Below are 9216 nucleotides of genomic sequence, written 5' to 3'. Positions count from 1 at the left end.
ATCAAACCCAGATAGAGTGGAAGGGCTGCCGCACGGCTGCCTCAAAAACAGTAACCAAGGCGCCGGGGACAAACATCTGGGGGTCGGCCAGGAGAGGTGACAAGGCCATGGAGCTAGTCTTGGCTCTGAGACTGGGAACAGGGCAAGACCTTGCGTGTCCCAGACACACACACCTGTCCCTGCCCCCAGCCCCAATGGACAGGCTTCATGAAGTTTGGAGAAGCAGGTGAGCGCCCCGGGAAGGTGTGGGGCAACTGCTCTGAGGGGGAGCCCCGCTCTGGGAGTCGGGACCCCTGGGTTCCCCCTGGCTGCCAGAAGCCAGTTTCCCGCTGCCCCCACCCCCATCTCTCCCTTGTGGGACAAAAGGTAGACAAGGAAAAGCAGGTGAGTGGCAGTCAGGACCTCTAGGACACTTTTCCTCTCTGGGCCTCTGTTTCCTTGTCTGTCCAGTGAGGGTGACACTGGCATCCATCTCAAGGAGTGGCTTTGAGGGCTGCGTGCAGAGCAGGAAGGGCCACTGTTGCTCACGCTATTGTTAACCTCACCGTCCCTCTCCTGGCTCTTTGGGGGGGCCCTCAATCTACACCCCTGTCCAGGTGACCTTGGCCACCTCCTTTCTCCTCTCTCTGGGATGGCTCTGAATCGGCATCCACCCTCTGCTGCGAGGCTTGTAGCCGCGGAGGTGTTCTGTGTACACCTGTCTGCCAGGTCTCTGGCCTTGTCTGCTTCTCCCCCACCCCATCCATCCACTCCACCAGCTCGACAGGCAGCCTCGACAAGGCCTCGAAGTGTCCCTGGCTGCAGCGACAGTGGACCGGGGCTGGGCTGGCTGGCTTCTGGCCCTTTCATAACTGCCCTGCCCGTGAGCTGGCCTCCCTCACTTCCTCTCTGCCGCCCCATGCTCGCTCTTGAGGCCTCTTTTCTGGAAAGGAGAAACTGGCCAAGCAGAGCTGGCTCCTTAGGCGTAGGGCCTGTGCAGTCACACAGGGCCTGTATTTCAAAGGGCTGTGCACTTGGTATAATGCACTGTTGTTGCTGTCTTGAAATTATCAATAATTTTTAAAGAGGATCCCACTTTTTCATCTTGTACCAGGCCCCATAAATTACATAGATTGGATAATACATTGCTGGACTCATAGAAATTAAGAGCCACAAGAAAAGCTGGGGCCCTCCCCAGTTTTGCTGTCAAGGGACAGACCTGGAAATGGCCAAAGGGTGGGTTCCCAGGATAGCACCCCTTCCTTTATTCATTGTTATTCCCCCCAGAGGACTGGCCTCACCCCCACATCTTCCTCTCCCCATCTTACCCAGGTCCCGCCAGCTTAGAAGCCCTCTTGGCTGCTTTCTCCCCAATGGAGGGGTTCTTCAGGGGATGAGCAGATAGATGGGGGATGAATTCTCCAGGCATCTCTACATCTCAGACCCTGGGGAGGGGACTCAGCAGAAGGGGGTCCCCAGACCCATAAGTTTCCCCTGGATAGACATGACTCACATCAAGTGGAAGCATGAAGGCTGCAGAGCAGATGAGGTATGAATTCATTTAAACAATCTATGGCATTCGTAATAGCTTTTGGTCAACATAATGTCTTCTTAGGCAATGGATGTTAAGGGTACAACTGCTTTGACCTTAGGGCCTTGGGAAGATTTCATCTATCAAAACACATCCTCGTAGGGCAGAGGGGTAGAAATCCTCCACAGGGCCCCCTGGCAAAATGCAGCAAAAACTAACACAGGTCACTCGTTGAAAGCTATCCTAAGGAAGTCTGTAAGCACACGTAATATGTAAGTGTGGATGCAAATATTTAGCCACACAAGTCCTCATTGTGGCATTGCTTACAAAAGCAAAAATAGAGACAGTTAAGTGGCCAGCGGTCAGGGCTGGTTAAATAAATGACAGTGCCTTTCTCCAGGGGGATGCTGGACAGTCAGCAAAATCGACCTTCTTACCGAAGAGGGGGAGTGAAAATTCAGATTTGAGCAGTGTACATCTTGGGCCTGACTCTCTCTCTATACATGTACAAGAGTCAACTCCGCTTCTTACCGAAGAGGGGGAGTGAAAATTCAGATTTGAACAGTGTACATCTTGGGCCTGACTCTCTCTCTATACATGTACAAGAGTCAACTCCGCAGTGTTAGCCTCAGGGTCATTGCTTTTCTCCTTTCTTATCCCCGACTCTCCTGGCTCCTAGTGGCCAATCATCAAGGAGTCCAGAGACACTGACCTTGTGAGGAGCTCTCAGATCTGTCCCCTTGCCACCATCCCTCTCCCCATCCAAGCCACACCACCTCTCTCCTGCAAGATTTGCCTTCGCTTCCTGTCTTGCTCCCCACAATTCCATTGAGGCCCTCCATCTAGTCTTTAAGGGCAGCCAGAAAAAATTTCGAAAATGTTCATTGGATCTTATCCTCTTTCCTGTTTAAAACCCTTGACTAGCTCCCCATTACTCTTAACATGGAGACCAAACTGGCCTTTGAACTGGCCTTTGAGACTCTCCGCGGGCAGACGCGCGGAGCACCTTGCTTCCCCTCTTCCCTCTTCATTCAGCCACTTTGGCCTCCTCCCACGCTCTTACACCAAGCAGGCTCTCCTCTGCCACAGGGCCTTTGCACATGTCCTTCCACCAAATCAGAACACTCTCCCTCCCCTCTTCACTTGGGTAATTCACCCTTTTGCTTTCGCCTTAAGAGGTATTTTCTCAGTAAACCTTCCTAGACAGGCCTAGGTCTCCCCATATCTCTTCTGGAACCTTATAACCCTTTTCCGTCCTTCTCTGCCCTTCTCACAGTTGCACCTTCAACTGTGAAGTTCTTAGATCAATGCCTGTCACTTTCACTAGACTATGAACTCCTCAAGGGCACAGGCTGCTTTTGTTGACCGCCGTGTCCCCAGTGCCCAGTGCCTGGCACAGAGTAGTGCTCAGAGATTTGTTGAATGGATCAATGAATCAATGAGGGAAGAAAGGCTGGCCCAAGCACTGGGCCTACCTTCACTGCTGGCTGGCTTCCCCATTCTCCAGGGAACACTTGGCGGGCCTGCTTTTAGCATTTCAAATTTGTCCTCAGGACAGCAGCCCGGAGAGAAGTGCCTGGAGTGAGCCACGTGCTGGGAAGCAGGGCTGGAATGTGGCCTCCTTCCTGAGAGCCGCTCTCTGCATCCATTGGAAATCTCCCCTTTCCCATCTCCTCTGGAGGAAGCAGAGGGAGCAAGAGGGCCCCATCTCCTTCCTCTCCACACCACCCCCGCCCCTCAGGGTCAGTCCCTTTGATGTGAAGGTTCCTGGGGATGCTGGTTTGTGTCACTGTTGAGCTGGGGGAGGAAGACAGTTGAGGGCCTCATCTTAACTGGCAGACTGGCCCAGATCTCAGTGTCTCTGTGCAATCAAGGGGCCTGGGCTCTCACAAATGCCAGCCGCTCACCAACAATTGAAAAGAATTCACCAATCTGAAGGCCATGGTATGGTACTCTGGGATTCTGGGGGCTCCTCTGGTTCTGGCTCAGTCAAGCCTGCCTTTTTCCAAAGAGCAGATGGAGGAGGTGGAGTGGGGTGAGGACCTTGCAGGAGGCCCCCTGGGGGACCGATGTGGACTAGAATCCCTGTCCTTCTAGGTCATGTCAAGGACCCAAGAAACAGAGACTCCACAGTTTCCTCTTCAAGTCTGGCATGGCTGTGTCATCTTGGACAGATCCTTCTACTTAATGGCCTCAGTCTTCCTACCTGTGAAAGAGGGATTGTAATACCTACTCTGGACAGCTACTGTGTAGGCCAGAATGGTGTTTCCCCAAGTATGGACTCATACCACCATGGTTAATAAAATGGATGTAGTCACACTCAAGACAGCCCTAAGTGACACGGGGCGCACTACAAGAAAGTGATTCCCTGCTCATTTTTCTTTTTGCCTTCTGCCCGTTGTCAAGGAGAGAGTCTCAAGTGGCAGTATGGACTTAGCACCTGTCTAATTCTTGCTGAACTTTTTAACAAAAGCCTTAGAGGTGTTTGGGCAGGCAATGTTAACCAGCACGCATGTAATGCATTTGTTTTATTTTCAAGGTATTTTATGTATGTAGTTTGTTCCTGAGGCAAATAGAAAAATGTAAGGTGATTTAAAGAAAGATAGGAAGCAAATAATAGTACAGGGGATGCTTGAATCTGGCAAAAAATCACGAAGTGGCTGGAGTGGCTGAGGTTTGGCAAATACTGTCTAAATAGCATGGGTGTCAGAGAAGGTCTAGTGGAGACTCAGAGCTTTCACCACCACCCAGCGGCAGTGAGGCCATTCCCATTGCGGAGTCGGTAGTGAACATCCCTGCCCAACAGGAATGAGAACTGCCACTGCCATGTGTCAACAGAGGACAGGTAGAGAACCTGGATTTCTACCTCCACCTGGCTACAACCAGGTGGTGCTTCCCTTCCCCTGCCGGAGCAGTATCAGAGAATACCCTCTAAAACAGAAGGCTCAAACAAGATCTGAAGTCTCATGATATGCAAATGTCTAGGTTCTAAAAAATAACTCACATCAAGAATAAGAAAGATCTCAAACGGAATCGGGGGCGGGGAAAGGACAATCAATAGATTCCAACACTGAGATAACAAAGATGTTAGAATTCTCTGACAAACATTTTAAAGCAGCCGTGATAAAATGCTTCGGTGAGCAATTACAAATATGCTGGAAACAAAGGAAAAATAGAAGGTCTCAGCACACAAACAAAAGGTATAAAGAGAATAAAATAGAAATTTTAGAGCTGAAAAATAGAATAAGTGAAATAAAAAGCTCAGTGGGTGGGCTCAACAGCAAAATAAAAGAGACAGAGGATAGAATCGGTGAACTGAAAGATGAAACAGTAGAAATTGCCCAATTTGAACAATGGAGGAAAAATAAACTGGAAAAAATAACAAGGAACAGAGCCTCGGGGATTTGTGAGACTATAAACAAAAGGTCTAATATTTATGTCATCAGAGGCCCATAAGGAGAGGAAAAAGAGGGCAGGGCTGAAAAAGTACTTGAAAAAAATGGCTGAACACTTCCCAAATTGGGTCAAGGATGTAAACCTATAGATTTGAGAAACTGAATAAATTCCAAAGAAGACAACCCAAAGAAACCCACTCCAAGACACATTCTAATTAAACTTCTGAGAACTAAAGATAAAGAAAATTATCTTGAAAGCAGCCCGAGAAAAATGACACCTTCTGTATAGGGGGAAAATTATTCGAATGATGGTAGACTTCTTATCAGAAACCATGGAGGCCAGAAGGAAGTGTAACAATATTTCTATAATGCTAAAAGAAAAGAATAGTCAACCCAGAACCCTATACCCAGCGAACATGTGCCTCAGGAACGAAGGGCAGATCTAACATTTGCAGATAAAAGAAAACTAAGAAAATGTATACCCTAAAATGACTAAAGGAAATTCTCCAAAGGAAACAATAAAAGAAGGAACCCTGGAACATTAGGAGGGAGGAAAGAACACTGTCCAAGAAACTGAATGCTTTTTCCCTAGGCTCAAGCACAAGGCAAGTGTGTTAGTTCTCACTACTCTCATTCAACATAGTGCCAAAGGTTCTAGCCAGTGCAATAAGCCAAGAAAAGGAAATCAAAGACATACAGATAGGAAAGGAAGACAGGAAACTGTCTCTATGTGGTCGCTCTCAGTCTCTCTCATTCTCCCCCTCTGAGAAGAAACCACTCTGTCCATGGAGCATTATTCCTTCTCCAATAAACTTTCCTTCTGACTCTATTTAAAAAAAAAAAAAAAAAAAAGATGTCATAATCATCTACTTAGAAAATCTCAAGTAATCTACCCCCCAAACCCCAAACTCTTAGAACAAACGAGTTCAGCAGAGTTACAAAGTACAAGATAAACAAAAAAAATTACGTCTATATACTAGTAATAAACGCATGCATAGCAAAGTTAGAAATATAACAGCATTTTAAATCACCAGAAATAATTAAATAAAATACTTAAGTGTAAATTTAACAAAACATGTATAGGACCTGCATAAAACTATGTAATGCTGGCGAAAGAAATCAGAGATCTAAGTAAATTGAGAGACACACTGTGTTCTTGGATCGAAAGACTTGCCATAGTGGAAAAATCACTTCTCCCCAAACTGAGAAATAGGCTTAATGTAATTTCTAACAGACTCCTAGCAAGATTTTCTGTAAGATTATTTGAACATTTATATGGAAAGACAAAGGAACTAAAATAGCTAAAACAATTTTGGAAAAGAATAAGGTAGATGAGATCAGTTTACCTGATTTCATGACTTGTTATGTAACTACGATAATCAAGACTGTGTGCTATTAGTAGAGAGATAGACACACAGATCAGTGGAACAGAGCAGAGAACCCAAAATAGATCCAACTGATTTTTGATAAAGTTGCAAAAGCAATTCAATGGAAGAAATGGTGCTGGAACGATGGGACATCCATAGGCAAAACAAACAAACAAACAAACAAACAAACAAAAAACCCCCCAAAAAACAAAAAACCACCAAACCAAACCAAAACAAAACAAAAACACATCAACTCAAGCCTCACACCTCACACTTCCTACAACATTTAACTCAAAATGGGTCACAAACTTAAAATGTAAAGAGTAAAACCATAGAACTTTTAGAATGATAAAAAGAGAGAAAGTCTTTAGGACAGAAGGCAAAGCAGAGAGTTCTCACAGTTGGCACTGAAAGCACAATCCATCAAAGGAAAAACTGATCATTCGGACTTTATTCAAATGAGATACTTTTGCTTTGTGAAAGACCTTGTTAGGTGGATGAAAAGACAAACTACAGCCTGGGAGAAAATATTTGTAAACCACATATCCGAAAAAAGACTAGTATCTAGAAAATATAAGGAACTCTCAAAGCTCAACAATAAAAAAAAAAATGGACAAAGACAAGAAGAAACATTTACCTGAAGAAGATATGCAGATGAAAAATTAGCATATGAAAAGATGCTCAACAAGGTTAGCCATCAGGGAAATGCAAATTAAAACCGCTATGTGATATCACTACATACTTATCGGAATGGCTGAAAAATAAAGCGACAACAATAAATGCCCGAGAGTTTATGAAGAAACCGGATCACTCATACATTGTTGGTAGGAATGTAAAAAAGTACAGTCACTCTGGGAACACAGTTTGGTAGTTTTTTTTGACTAAACATGCAATTATCATGTGACCCAGTAATCATACTCCTAGGCATTTATCCCAGAGCGATAAAGACTTATGTTCACATAAATACCTGTTCATAGATGTTTATAGCAGCTTTACTCATAGTAGCCCCCAAATGGAAACAACCCAGATGCTCTTCAATAGGTGTATGAATAAACTGGTGCACCCACCCCGTGGATACTACTCGGCAAGGAAAGGAACAAACTACTGATACAAATGACGACTCAGATAAATCTCCAAAGAATTATGCTGAATGAAAAAAACCAGTCCCCAAAGATTACATACTTATGATTCCAATTTCATAACATTCTGGAGAATTTTATCAGTGACCAAATAAATGTTATAACTAACCAAAGTATAGAAATGGAGAACGGATTAGTGGTTGCCAGGGGTTAAGGAGGGTTGAAAGTGGGAGGGAAGTGACTATGGATGTAAAAGGGGGACAGGGGGGAGCTTTGCGGTGATGGAAATGTTCAATATCTTGACTGTTTCAATGTCAATATCTGGGCTGTGATATTGTACTTTAGTTTTGCAGGATGTTGCCATTGAAGGAACTGGAAAAGGGTACCTGGACTCGCTCTGTATTATATCTTATAACTGCTTGGGAGTCTACAAATATCTCAAAATAAAGAGTTTAATTTAAAAAAATACTTAGGTGACTATAGCACAGAGAGAGAGTGGATTGAGCAGTAATAGGAAGATGAGAGAATGAAGTTGGGGAAACCTCACTCTAGAGATTTGTTTTTATTGAGAACACGTCTTTCTGGGTTGGCCAAACTCCTCCAGAGGTTGCTGGTGGTGAAAACAGTTTGCTGTGATGGATCGAGTGCTGGGGGCTTTATGGGCTGTGGTTTGAAGCAAAGCAGGTGGAGTCACGCTTGGAAGATGCATGAGGAGGTGAGGAGGTCGAGGCCCAGGCCAGCTTGGCCGGCAGGGACCCTGCAGCCACCTCCTCCCCTGGCAGTCTGGGGCTGGTTAGCTCAGGCCCAGGGCGGGAGGCCTCTGGGAGTCCCTGGGCTCCTCTGGAGGTCACAGGCACCACAGTGACCATCCAGGGAAATATTCAGGGGAAGAGGAGCAGGCCCCTAAGGAGAAGCTCCCTGGGCAAGGGAGGCCATGTCTCAGAGGCAGCGGTCTGGACTCCATGGGTGATTGCTGAGGTTCTTGGACCCTTGATGCATCAGGCCTGTTCCTCTGAGAAACCTGGACAATATTTGGTCTAAAGCAGTTGTTAGTGGGAAGCAGAATCACCTGGGTGTTACTTTCTGAGTCTGATTTCATAGGAGGCGGGCAGAGAGTTGGCATTTTTAACAAGTTTCAAGGTGGTGCCCATGCCTCTGACCCTGGGACCACACTTGGAGAACCACTGTGCATGCGGTGCAGGCGTGAAAACCAGAGGCGAGCGGCAGTCCCGCCTCCGGCAGGCCCCAGGCGACTTGCCCATCCCTGCCTGGCACAGCTGAGGAGCCGGGGTGAGCCGTTTTAGTTGGGCGGTGACCCAGCACGTGCATGGGCCTGAGGGATGCGCACTGGGGGGTGGCCAAGGGGAGTGGGGTTTGGACTTGAGGGCAAAGTCTCAGGGGGACATAGAATGAGAGTTCTGGGTGTTTGGGAGGTGGGGAGGCTGGGGAGGGAAGGAGAGCCCGGCTGACTGCTAGGGTAGCTGATCTCCGGAATAGAGGCGGTGAGGCGCTGTCACGGTGTGTGGGAGGGGTAGGGAACACTGGGGGTCCTGGGGGCTGGGCCCTGGAGCCCAGGGTGTCAGGGATAGGGCAGCAGTGGGTGTGTGTGTGTTATTCCTGAATAAGTTGGGGGGTTGAGATGGGGAGCTGGGAGCTCATGTGGGGTTCAGCTTTCAGGGGCTGAGAGGCGATGTGAGATTGAGATTTAGGGGCCCAGGGAGGGACTGTGGGGCTGAGCCGGGGTACCGAGGGAGACCTGAAGGGGCCAGCGAAGCTGTGCGGGGATAGGGTGCGGGGGAGGCCGGGCGGCAGCGCGTGTCCCGCTGCTCGGAGGAATACGGCGGGGGCCGGCCGTCCGGCGGCGG

The sequence above is a fragment of the Pteropus alecto genome, unplaced genomic scaffold, assembly GCF_000325575.1.
Source record: "Pteropus alecto unplaced genomic scaffold, ASM32557v1 scaffold123, whole genome shotgun sequence".
Lineage (NCBI taxonomy): Eukaryota > Metazoa > Chordata > Mammalia > Chiroptera > Pteropodidae > Pteropus > Pteropus alecto.
The sequence above is the reverse complement of the archived record's forward strand: the minus strand, read 5'-3'. Positions refer to the sequence as shown.